Source organism: Limulus polyphemus, unplaced genomic scaffold, assembly GCF_000517525.1.
Source record: "Limulus polyphemus unplaced genomic scaffold, Limulus_polyphemus-2.1.2 Scaffold690, whole genome shotgun sequence".
In the NCBI taxonomy this organism is placed as follows: domain Eukaryota; kingdom Metazoa; phylum Arthropoda; class Merostomata; order Xiphosura; family Limulidae; genus Limulus; species Limulus polyphemus.
The window spans coordinates 193,964-208,076 of NW_013666300.1; the positions used below are offsets into that span (position 1 = coordinate 193,964).

General features: G+C 35.3%; 1 protein-coding gene across 2 annotated transcripts in view; it reads left to right on the forward strand.

Moving 5' to 3' along the window:
* Window positions 1-568: 568 nt before the first annotated feature.
* LOC106459985 (hormone receptor 4-like) overlaps window positions 569-14,113 on the forward strand; it is an 87,348-nt gene continuing 73,803 nt past the window's right edge. Inside the window, exon 1 of one of the 2 annotated variants that reach the window (XM_022386579.1) lies at window positions 569-1,083. The gene's annotated coding sequence lies outside the window, so the exon portion shown is untranslated. Of the gene's footprint in view, window positions 1,205-14,113 lie in introns of both variants that reach the window. The other variant, XM_022386578.1, reaches the window with a different exon arrangement.

Here is a 14,113-nt window from a genome sequence, read left to right on the forward strand (position 1 = left end):
TTTAGAATAGTTAACATTGTTTTAAATGACGATTGTTAACATTGTTCCTTTAGAATAGTTAACATTGTTTTAAATGACGATTGTTAACATTGTTCCTTTAGAATAGTTAACATTGTTTTAAATGACGAATTGTTAACATTGTTTCTTGAGAATTTGGAATGTAGGATTTTTATACCTTACGTACATACTTAGCTCATACGTTACTTACACTTATTTATTTGTATTTTTTTACAAGGAATAGTATTACCGTTTAGGTAGAGACGCGTTGTCCAGCCTTAATAAATAGAGAACAATCTCACAGAGACATTTTGAAAAGCAGTTTTTCTATGACGTCTGGGGATTTCTTCCTACTCCTTTACCTCCCAAGACCTACAGATTCGAAGTCATCACATTCACACGTTAAGTTTCTTTAAAAAGCAAACTGAACAATGCGGTTGGGCACAATGTGCTTGCACATGATCAAAAGCTAAACAAAACGTGACTACAACTTAAGTTAGTGTTAGAGTTTGTTGTTAAAACGCAAGTATCATTTTATCGCGCCAAGATATGCAGCGCTCCCTAACGGTATGAGTGAAATGAGAACAAAATACCCCTACGCATGAAGTCATTGCCCTGACTAGTGTGTGAGTGCCTTGGTCTGTTCCCTTCTTTCTTTGGACAGTGCCGAACATTATGAAGCTTATTCGTCCAGAAAGTTTCCCTTGATGTTGAAGTTTGCGATACCACTTCTTGTTTAAGTGAGAACGGGAGAAACTAAGCTACGCGCAGCTACGTCTTAACTTCGCTAACACTTGCGTTTGCTACAACGTAACGATTTTTCACACGTCTTTCCTTCGCTCTTCCCCCCCATAGGGTTTGTTTACGGAAGTAAACCGCGATGCGGTCGGAGCCAGCAGAAGTTTGTGACACGAGCGTACGGATAATAACTTCACGTCGATGACGAGTTATTTCTCAGTGAGAGCTGAAATGATCGTTACATCAAACAGGAGATTAGATTCGACAGCGATATTATCCGATCAACCATATCACGGGTTTATGGCTTACCTGGTCGACGACTGAATTAGAATATTCTGTTTAGAAAAGGTAACTCTCTGGGTTATTTTAAACTAGTATTTCCGTAAAACTGTGACTTACACAAGTGTAAAGATTATCACGGGGACCAGACTGGAGTGATGCCTTCACTTTCACTCTCCGGGAGGGAACGGTAAGTACTTACAAAACATACCGTCCACACACACACACACCTGCCGCTCGGATCATTTTACGTTGATTCAGACAGAAATTCTCGTCGATACAAAATATTAACATAAACTTTTTTTGTAGTTGTTTTGTAAACATTTTCAAGTATATTTTACTGCAACTACACCTCCAGTTTTTGTGGATAAATATTCATATTTCTGTTTGTTTTTTTCGTCGGGTATTTTCACCTTTTATTATGTCTGAAAGGAGCTCTAACCCACCATTACCTATTCAAATTACAAAACTTGGTCATAATTTTATACAAAAATGGAACACTTTAAACGTGATGAGCATAGTATATAAGATATTATTTATGTATATATAACAGAAAATTATCCTAATGACGAATTTACTGTGGTAAATAATATGGCGGAGAATAGTAATCGTCGAAACGAAATCTGTGTAGTTTAAGTTAAATCGTTGTCGTCAGGATTATAATGGCTTGATGATATCCACCACTATTTGTCTACAGTTACTTATAAAGCGCGGGAAATGGGAGGATATTACACATTAAGAAGAGGAGAGCTATTAAGTATACGTTTATAAAGCGATTTGTACTACACACGAATTATAATACATACAAATAAAACGTACTTACACATTGAACTTGAAAAACTTTATATATATATTAAGTACGTTTAAGTGTACTTTGGAAATATTGTATATAGATGTATTACTACCTCGGTTATAATTATGTATTACCTATAGGCCACTTGTAGCATATATGTATATATACATACATTTTTATAATCAAAATTATTATTAGGCTGGATAGAATAATTATATATATGTATATATCGTATTAATAGACAATTTAAACAAAATCGAATGTACAACGAATAATAGTTTGTTTCTTGGATACTTTTCCAGAAACAGATAAATATTTATATTTTAACTTCACAACCACAGCCTCCCAAGTGGTTTAACAGTAAGTCTAAAGGCTTATAACGTAAAAACCGGGTTTCGATACCCGTGGTGGGCACAGCACAGATGGCCCATTGTGTAGCTTTGCACCTAACGACAAACAAAAAGCATTACCTCACGTAATAGTGTATTAGCGTAGGATAGTGCTGACTTTCGGATCCTTCGTGTTAAAAATGGCGATTATAACTTATAGAAACTCTTGGGTGCTTCTTTAAGTAATGAACAGTAACAAACAACTACTGACATTGACGTTATTATGTGAGACAAATCACATGTTTAATAACTCAGTAAGTGGAGATAATTTAGGAAAAATATAAACCGATATTGTATTCTGATTGGCTGCTTATTTCAGCGCAAAGCCATACATTGGGTTATCTACGCTCTGTCCACTACGAGGAATCGAATACCGGATCTTAGAGTACTCTGAAGTTGCCATAAACTGATTTGTCCTCATATTTTGTGAAATATCGGAAAATCATAATACATGATGTACAAAACAAACTGAATAACGTACAACGTCAATTATATGATTAGAAATATATTAATAAATGTTATCAAATTAATGCAATTTTTTTCTGACAATGGAAGATGTCATCAAAAAAAAAAACCAAAATGCTCAAAATAAACATTAAGTTATTACTCTTATTCGGTGTGTTTTTTACAATTAATATTCATCTCTCATTAAATTATTAATTTATAAAATCATTATCATACTTTGTTGAGTAAAATTATAAAAAATATATATTTAAATATAAGTAAAATTATATATTTAATATAGAAATTATACATTTAATATAGAAATTATTTACATTTTGCTGGAAGAATTCACCTTAAACTACACATAAAGATATATATTAAAAACACGGTTTCCACTGGAAAAGATGAAAGATATTAGTTATCAACGAAATGGGGAATTTGTTTAAGTGGAAGTTAACGTTGGTTTGCGAGCATTTAGTTGGAGTTGGGGTGAAGTAAAAACGTTTACACCGTTCATATTCATGAAATATATAATTCCAAGACCCAGTGAAGGAAATGCAATACACTTGTACTCGTGAAGCTTCTTTTCGGAGATTTTCTGGTGAGTTTTCTAAATATGGCGTCTGTTGTCTAGCGTGTTGAGTGAGGCTGGTTACGTAGTTTCTTCTAACTTCGATAGTTCTGCAATAATTTTTAGGCAAGCAGATTAGAAGACCAAACCTAGTAAAAATGTGATAGCTAATGGTGCCTGGTGTCGAGGATTGAATATTTTAAACAGAAATACAAATGACACAATGAGCAAAAGACGGGTTTAATCACGATATACATATATATAGATATACACAAGCACACACACGAACATTTAACGCCTTTTCGTCACGGCCTATGTACAATATCTAAATTTCAATAATTAAATATTCTCTAAAATATACAAATTATCAATTAGCTGATTTCGTAAGGCTTCGTAAATAAAATAAAAAAAAGGAGGTGGTAAATAAAGTTGACGATTTTCATAAATCATAAACTTTTTCGAAGAATCTTCTTTTTGTAATAAAATCAGTCAGTACGTTAGATTTAATTCGATATATTTTTATCGCCAGTTGGACTCAGTAAGGACTTGATAGCGTCGTATACTGCTTATTATCGACAGTCAGCCTTAGTCTAACGTGCTGCTGTCTTTTATTATAACTTGTTGAGATATATTACGTCTTTGTTCGTATCGAACATTACGGATGGTGAAATGAAAATACTGCGGAAATTAATATTCGTATAATTGGTGAAATATCCTCGCTGTAAATATTTCATTAAAATAATAATGATGATAGCGCAAGAAAGCGCTCGCTGTTTCGCTTATAACTTCAAGATTGTTTTTCTTTCACTGTTTGCAAAATTGGATCCTTTAAAGCTGTCACCAGCCTGTCAAAATTGATGACGATACTTTGAGACTAGATGGACACAAGAGGAAGAGTTTGAGATGCTAATTTTCAAAAGGGTCAAAACGTTTGCGCGAATATTGACATCATATAAGAACATCACGAAATATATTCAATGTCGTTTTTGTATAATCACAGTATATGGCAAACGAATCACTATCACGATAAACTGACGTATGCTTAATTCAGTGATTTTTTTTAGGTTAAATTGAAACCGAAAGGAAATGAATATGCTCTTTTTTTTTTCCCTGAAGTACTGGTCTCTTGTCGCTCCTTCGAAACAGTAACAGCTGTAGCCGACCCGTTAAAATACAGAAATCTATTTTAGCGTGGTTATATCAGTACTTTCGTACGGAGGTTTGGCCTAGTGGTAAGTCTGCCGAATTGTGAATCCGAGGGTCAATGGTTCGTGTCCCGTACTTCGTGGCAGTGGTTGCATTGTAAGAATGGTTGTCAAATCTCGCAATCGGGGGCAGACAAAACGAGCTCTGTCTATCGGTTCAAAATTAGGGACGGCCAGCGAGAGTTGCTATTGTGTAACTGATATAAACATCAAATAGTTTTGGCTATTCAAACAAAATAATGCTAAAAGATCTTATATTAATCTGCTCATCAACCTCCCTTTCTCTGTGTGAACACTTTTTTTTTTCATTAGTTTGTATCTTCATAAAATCCAGTCTCGATTACCATGAGAAAAAAGACGGGAGGATAGACACGTGTTAGCCTTTGGCGTAGGTGGGCGTAATTCTCGAGCAATCACGTGGAAATATCTCATCGTTTACCATGTTATTTTTGTTCATTCATCTTGAAATTTGTTTAAGAGTGGGTGATGTTCAGAGAGTGATAAAAATTCTGAAAAAACCTTATAAAATTTAGAGTTTATGATAACGTTTAATATTATAGTTGAGTTTTTACTCAGATTGTTGACCTAATTACACATAGAAATAATACAGGCTTTATTATATCTGTATGTATCGAAATTTAACTAAGTGAAACGACTTTTTATTTTTTGCGAGCTATCAATAAAACTTATTTAATTTCTGTAGTGCGTGTTTGTGTATACGAGACATATTAACACTAGAAATAAACGACCTTATAACATCAAAATGTTGTTTTTATTTAATTAGACACTCAACTTTTCGTTTTACAGCTGCTTCTGGAGCGTTCTCAAAAACACAAACCGAAACTGACGCTACAAAGCTTCGAATGGTTTAAAATAAGAAGTTCTTTTCGAATCTATAACGTGCATTTATACGGAGTGTTTTGGACATATTACGTAGTAAAGCTTATTGTTGAAAGAAAAGTATTGTTGGAATAATTAATTGCTACCAAGGTTACAGAGTGAAATATAAAAAAATAAAATAATTAAAATTATAGGTGCCATCCTTTGTCCATATTCATCTATGGTCGTAGTTGTTCAATTACTTGTTGTTTGTTTCGAATTTCTGCGCTAGCCATCCCTAATTTAGCAGTGTAAGACTAGAGGGAAGGCAGCTAGTCATCACCACCCACCGCCAACTCTTGGGATACTCTTTTACCAACGAATAGTGGGATTAACCGTCACATTATAACGCCCCCACGGCTGAAAGGGCGAGCATGTTTGGTGGGACGGGGACTCGAACCCGCGACCCTCAGATTGCGAGTCGAGCGCCCTAACCACTTGGCCATGCCGGGCCAGTTAGTTTCGCTCCTGAAGCAGCTGTAAAGCGAAACGCTGGGCTGGGTGTCTAATTAAATCAAAACAACATTTTAGTGTTATAAGGTCGTTTATTTCTTGTAATAATATATCAATAAAACTTTTTGCAGTTGTTAGCGGTTGGACAAGTGAGTGTATTGTTGTCGAAGTCAACACTGCCTGTATAAAAACCCCTAACCAAGTTTTCTGTTTGCGAAACCTGGTGTCCTGTTAATACATACTGTGTTATTAGATTTTTCCAGATTCCGTATATTGTCACACAAGGCCTTTCCGACAAGACAACCAATCTTATACACCATTCACAGTGTTAGTCATATGTATGTACTGTACTAAAATTCAATACTGATAATTCGTCACTAAGATCTTACAATAATTCTTCTTTACCGACTCTAAGGTGGAAGTTTTACAAATCACCATCTCACCTGTACTTTTCCCTGAGTTTCATTTTTGTATATGTGTTGGATTCTTGTTTTCACTGTTCTAATCTTAGAATATTTTTCAAATCTCATGACGGTTGTGTTGATTCATAATGGATGTTCGTATCAACATGGAATGCCGTCTACTACAGTGGAAAATGTGGGTTGGGTGAGAACTTAGTTTTAAAATGTTATGCCAATTAAAATTTCGTAAGTCTAAAGACTGCCTGTAATATAATAACATATTTATAGCGTGGATACAGGAAAGTGCTCCATTTGTGATTCGACATTTTTACAACAGTGTAGTTATATTTATTACACACAGTTTGATCTTATTAGACTTAGATTTGTATTACATTTAAGGAACAGTTCAGTCTAACTTCACTTAAACTTGTATGATAACATCTAGACGTAGTTCAGTCTTACTAGACTTATTATTGTATAATAACACTTAAGTAAATTTAGTCTTGTGTGATAACACTTGAGACACAGCTCAGCCTTACTAGACTTAGTCTTGGATAATAACACTTAAGGTAGAGCTCAGCCTTACTAGAATTAGTCTTGTGTGATAACACTTAAGACATAGCTCAGCATTACTAAACTTAGTCTTGTATGATAAAACTTAAAACATAGCTCAGCCTTACTAAACTTAGTCTTGTATAATAACATATAAGATGATAGTTTAACTAGACTTAAATTTCCATGATAATGTGGTAGACACATCTTAGCCTTACTAGACGTAACCTTGTTTTATAACATTTACTAGGATTAATCTTGTAAGATAAAATTTAAAATACGGCTTAGACTTACTAAACTTAGTCTTGTATTATAACATTTAAGATAGAGGCCAGCCTTATTATACTTAAACTTATGTGATAGTATTTATGTCATAGCTTAGCTATACTAGGTTTAGTTTTATATAATACATTTAAAATATATCTCAGTCTTACCAGACTTATTCTTGTATGATAAGTTAAGATAAAATTTAGCCTCAATAGGCTTAGTCTTGTAGAACATGACAGATCCCAGCCTTATTGAACTTAATACTGAATCATAATATTTGTGACACAGCTTAGCCTTACTAGGCTTAGTCCTTACGGTGATTCAGAGGTAAGTTTGAGAGTTTATAACGCTAAAAACCGGGTTTAGAGACCCATGGTGGGCCAAACGCAGGCAGCCTGTTGTTATGGCTTTGCACTTAACTACAAACAAACAAAAACAAAATACTGGACTCGTTCTTGTAGAGTAAAATTTACGACATAGCACTTAGCTTTACTATACTTAATGTTATGTAAGAGTTAAGATATATCTCGACATTATTAGACGTAGTCTTGTATGATAACATTTATGTCACAACTCAGTCTTTTTAGGCTTAGTCTTATATGGTAAACCACAGCTTATAGTGTAACTAGGCTTAAATTTAAATGATAACATTTAAGCCACAGCTCTGTGTTATTAGGCTTAGTCTTATATGATAAACTTTAAAATGCAACTTATAGTGTAACTAGGCTTAAACTTGTATGATAATTTTAAGACACAACGTAATGCTATTACACTTGTGCTGTGCAACATTTAAGACAATTAAGCTTTATTAAACTTGTTTCAAAGGTATTTTAGGAATTGCAGATACCTGACTAGTCTGTTAAAGCCACAGCTCTAGTTAATAGACTTAGCCTAGTATGATAAACACCATGGTCATTGTACTAGGGTTTGGCATAGGCCTTACTATACTTAACCTTTTATGTCATGACAAAGCTCAGGCTCGTAGACTTAGTCTTATATGATAACACTTAAGACAAACCTTTGTCTTACTAGATTTAAACCCTACTGTTTCCTTCTTAGAAATTATTTATAATTTATTTTACACAATTAAATCACACGCTTTTTTTTATTGTTGTTAATTTCGGGTGTCACGAAAAATGGATAATCCTATTAATATATATAAAATATATAGAGAACTTAAAAATCTTATAAGACGATATATCAGATGTGGAAGGGAGGCCACTGGGGAGCAGTGCTCTCCAATGGGAGGTTTTACCGCTCCCCTCGCCACCCCCAGTGGGCAAACCCCTGAATCACAAGTTGTAACGTAGTCAGCTCACAAACACAACTTAATCTACGAAAATACTAATTTCATGTGAACATATTAATCCAGTATATAACAGGTAACTTATGGCCATTAACAGGTAAAGAAACGGCTTTATAAATCATTTTATATCGGTATAAAGTTGTTTACGGAAGTTGCGTCACCATCATGTGCAATCCCAGTGATAGGTCTCTCTTAGTTAAGATCGGTATCACTACTGGTTAATTGACGGATGGCTTGAACAGAGCAATAGAGGGAGTGTTTCACTCGCTTTCTTTGAGGCTGTAAGACACCTCAACTTGCTCAGTGTCGGTGGAAATTGTCAATGATTTATTAAGCAGCAATGTACAATATTTGACAGATTCCTTCTTCTTTAACGTTTCTTGGATTTGTTTGTTTGTTTTGAATTTTGCGCAAAGCTACACGAGCTACGTCCCTAATTTAGCAGTGTAAGACTAGAGGGAAGGTAGCTAGTCATCACCACCCACCGCCAACTCTTGAGCTACTCTTTTACCAACGATTGACCGTCACATTATAACGCCCTCACAACTAAAAGGGCGAGCATGTTTGGTGGGACGGGGATTCGAACCCGCGACCCTCAGATTACCACCTGGCCATGCCGAGCCCGTTTCTTGGAGAACGTCTGCCTTGATTTTATTCTACATATTTTGGAAGTAAGAGTATTTGTTACCTGGTATTAACAAAAGTTTAACGTAAAATACAAAGTCAAAATATTTATTTCACCTTTTCAAACCCCCAGTGGCTTAGCGGTAAGTCTGAAGGCTTATGACGCAAAAAAACAAAAAAAACAAACTCCTAGTGGAGAGAGCCTATTGTGAAGGTTTGCGCTTAACAACAAACAAACATACACATTTTAAAATATAATCCACCGAGAACGAAAGACAGTATAAGCAGTTTTTGTTAAGCACAAAACTACACAATGAGCCATCTGTGCTGTGTCCACCGCGGGTATCGAAACCTGGTTTCTAGTGTTGTAAGTCAGATATACCGCTGGGGGGCAGTGTGAGCGGAACAAACATAAACATAGATGTAGGAACCGGGAGGAGGCAAGTGTCCCCAGCAATTCACTCGCGACGCGAATATCATTGTCACCAGTCAATATTTTGCTGACAACCGAAATGAAAGACTACTGTTCTTTGGTAACTTCTAAACATCAGGCTATTTGTAACTTTTTATGTATCTGTATAGTATATGTATACTTGTTATGATTCGAAACATTCTTATTATTTGTATGAATTGCAATTTCGTCGAACACAACAAAAAATTTTAATTTCTATTTTGTATGTACAGTAGAGTACTTATTAATATCTTAAAGCGGTTTTATTGATTGGCAGGCAGTTTTTATCTATTTACGAATGTACCCTCCCCCAGTGTTCTGTACGTTCCATCATGCCTAATAAATTCACATTACGTTTAATTACCGTGTTAAACGATCTTTGTTGTGTTAGAAAGTACAGAGGATGACGTCAATAATGTGGTACAAGCGTCTGTGGAGAAAGAATATCGTGAACGATATGTTAAAATAGGTTTGCGATGAGCGTTATGTTGATATGTTTGTTATAAGCTATGTCCTACATTTCGATGGAAGGTATGTATGTGATTTTAAGTAAGGTCGTATGCCGAAATCTGATCAAACGTTTTGAAATTCCAACAACATATATGACATAATCTTAATAAAAAAATTTAGAGGCTGTTTTTCTCTTTTCACTAGCGAACAAAAGTTACTTTGAACATTTAACCCTAGTGGTCATTTGAAGAAGCTAAAGTGAAAGGTACTATTCATTAATGCTCCAAAGCTCAAGAATATTTGCGGTAATGGGGAGATACAGTAAAGATCGCTGAAGAAAATTTCACCCAATCTCGTCAGACGTTAGTTTTAAACTTACTGCAACGCAATAATTAAAATTTGAATAACTTTTATTTGTTGTTTGAATAATTTTCTCATCATTGAAATAAAATATATTTAATCATTACGACGGTCCTTCAGCGTAGGCCCAGCCTGGAAAAAAAATAATCAAAGTTTCTTGTATGCGAGCGAATTTAGGACATTATAGTTTCAACCAACCATAAAATCGGAATTTGTGACGTCGGCAGCTTCAGGGACGATAAGCTGTATTCTAAACTTCTGAAAATACAAATTCTTATTCCAGTTGCATTCCAAATATCACACGACTCCAGCATTATATATATAAAATATTGCTTGAACTTTAACGAACTTTAAGTTAAAACACTTATTAACGAGTGACGTAATATTCTTCTAAACTTAATTTATAGTGAGTGAACCAATCAGTGTCGTTTTTCTGATTCGTCCAATCAACAACTAAACCTCATCTGCTTTCATGAATCATGCAATTTGAATTAAACTTCTTTCCCATCCTTTTGATCACGAATTGTCTTAAATAAGTCTAGTTTGATAAAAGTAAGAAACGATTTTGTAAATTAATAACACAGTAAACTGTCGTTGTCACTCCTTCCTACCCCACCCCTACCCCCCGGTGAATAGACAGTAAGTTTCGGACTTTTAATACTAAAATCCGAGATTTGATTCCCCGCAGTGGGCAAGAGCATAGATAGCCCATTTGTAGCTTTGCGCTCTACGATAGGGGTCGTTCCTGTCGCAGGCGAGTACCGCTTTGACTACCGTTGAAATAGTTCACCACACATTATAACAGTACATTGATGTGTTTTTTTTTCTGTTAGCCTCAAATAACTCACGTCAATTTCCAAAAATGCAACTGTTTGTAGATGGCGCTGTAAAGAACCACAAAACTAAAAGAAAAGTCTGATACGTTCTACCTCTTGCCCAATAAAATCACTCGTGCCACCTGTTGTGCTTGTGCGTTTTAACTGACGTTGAAGATAACTTTTGTTGATTGACACGTTAACTGTAGGGCAACAATTGAAAGCATTAAATAAATCAGATTTACAGACAACGGCATGTTTCCTATAGAAGCAATAAGCTGTGTTTCGACATAAAGTTAGAAAATCATAGCCGTTAAAAGTCAATACGCAGGTATGCGTTTATAGCCGTCTTTGTACATGATGTAAAATGAGATGGTTTGTTTTGAATTGTGGTCGAAAACTTGATATTTCAGTTATCATATAATGGCCGTACTTTACGTACAAATGACAGAGAAAAGAAGGAAGCTCATTACATAGTTATTTTATTATTGTAAATAACGATATTTTGTTATCTATTATTTGCTATTTCATTATTCCAGACAACAATATTTATTATTATTATTATTAAGCTAGAAAAAAAAAGTTTAAATTATTATTATTGTTAGAAAAATACCCAATTTTCAAGAGGCAGAAGGGGTTAAGGTCTTGAATACTGGCAGGAATACTTATAAATTAGCTGGGAAAAGAGCAAAGACACGTTGCTGTACCTACCGCGGGGAATCGAACCCCGGATTTTAGCGTTGTAAGTCCATAAACTTACCGATGCCCCATCGGAATACAGGCAGGAGAGACCTTTACTTTGTGTGCGTAACGTTGTCTACTTATTTCTGCTTTAAATTGAGTGGCTCAAATTAAAACGATCTCAACTTTACAAAAGTACATACTACGTAGTAAAGCTTATTGTTGAAAGAAAAGTATTGTTGGAATAATTAACTGTTACCAAGGTTACAGAGTGAAATATAAAAAAATAAAATAATTAAAATTATAGGTGCCATCCTTTGTCCATATTCATCTATGGTCGTAGTTGTTCGATTACTTGTTGTTTGTTTCGAATTTCGCGCAAAGCTACACGAGAGCTATCTGCTCTGGCCGTTCCTAATTTAGCAGTGTAAGACTAGAAGGAAGGCAGCTAGTCATCACCACCCACCTCCAACTCTTGGGCTTCTCTTTTACCAACAAATAGTGGGATTGATCGTCATATTATAACGCCCCCACGGCTGAAAGGGCGAGTATGTTTGGTGGGACGGGGATTCGAACCCGCGACCCTCAGATTGCGAGTCAAGCGCCCCCTATCCACCAGGCCATATTATATATATAAGGAAGTGGTTTCTTTTTGGAAGTAAGTTTCATTAGCTGTGCGCGAAAAAACGAAACAAAACAAAATTTTCAATGGTTTTGCTCTCTATTTGCAAGTAACACAATTGTTTGTTCAAACCCTTTGGTTTCCTGAGACACGAAACTATTATGCCCAAATTTTGTAACACTTTTTTTTAGCCATCCTAGCATTTCTTCAGATGCCCAAGTTGTTGGTCTTTATGAGTGCAAAGCCACACAATGACCATCTGCAATATGCTCGCTACGAGTAATCGAACCCCGGATTTTAGTGTTGTAATTTCGTAAACTTACCCCTGATCCACCGAGGAAGTACCAGATCCCTAAAGATGACCATTTTTTGTGATACTGTATATAATCATGTTATTATGTCTTCAGGTGTCTCAAAGTGACCATTTTTTGTGATACTGTATATAATCATATTTATTATGTCTTTAGGTGTCTCAAAGTGACTTTTTTGTGATACTGTATATAATCATGTTTATTATGTCTTCAGGTGTCTCAAAGTGACCATTTTTTGTGATATTGTATATAATTGTGTTTATTATGTCTTCAGATGTGTCAGAATGACCATTTTTTGTGATACTGTATATAATCGTGTTTATTATGTCTTCAGATGTGTCAGAGTGACCATTTTTGTGATACTGTATATAATCATGTTTATTATGTCTTCAGGTGTCTCAAAGTGACCATTTTTTAATGATTTTGTTGTCAGCCATCTCAGCATTTCTTCGATGTCCCCAGTGGGCGTTGTTTGCCATACATAAACATCTGATTCCACGTGGATTGAGGAAACCAACTGTCGCTTTTCTAAGTCTTCGGCAGTAGAGTTTGGTACACCTAATTGCTTGTTTGTTATCAAGCACAAAGGAATATCTGTGCTCTGCCCACCACGGGTATTGAAACCCGGTTTTTTTTAGCAGTATACGTTCGCAGACATACCATTGTGCCACTAGGGGGCGGTACACCCAATTCGGGGATGAACTTTGGTTGGTATTCAAGCTGAAAATTCAATTATTTCTTTCAAATCTTTTTGTTCTTTAGAGATGTGTAGCGAGGCCATACCCACGGGACGCCTGTCCCCAGCACAGAAACTAGTGGTATAAAATGTCGTCTCTTTACTTCGCTTAAGGTCACATTTATAAATTAAAACAAAACATTCCCCTTTACAGTTCCATTCAAGAGTTTTTTTTGCAAGAGTTATAACGTCATGATTACGATATTTTCTTATCGTTTGTTACAGATTTCGCGCAAAGCTACACGAGGGCTATCTGCTCTAGCCGTCCCTAATTTAGCAGTGTAAGACTAAAGGGAAGGCAGTTAGTCATCACCACCCACCGCCAACTCTTTTACCAACGAATAGTGGGATTGACCGTCACATTATAACGACCCCACGGCTGAAAGGGCGAGCATGTTTTCTTATCGAGGAGGAACTAACCTGAGCTACGCTCTGAATAAAACAAAATAAAAGAAAAAGCATGTTATTCCCAGTATTTAATTATGTGACAAAAAAAAAAAACAATATTTATGAAGATAATCTTACTGCAGAAACACTTTTTTTAAAAATTTGAGCTGTTTAGTTACATAATTGGAATTATATGTTCCGACCACGCATGCGTACTTACCTTTATAATAATAATATCTAATCGATTCGTCGCAGGTTTAATTATAATGAGACAACTTTAAAAATGTAAATATACTTTTCCTCGACTTTGAATAACGACTGTTGCTTTTTGATAGTTATATATTAGGTCGTCAAGAAATTACTGTCGCATTTTGGAACACTTAAATTACACACCCCCCCCCC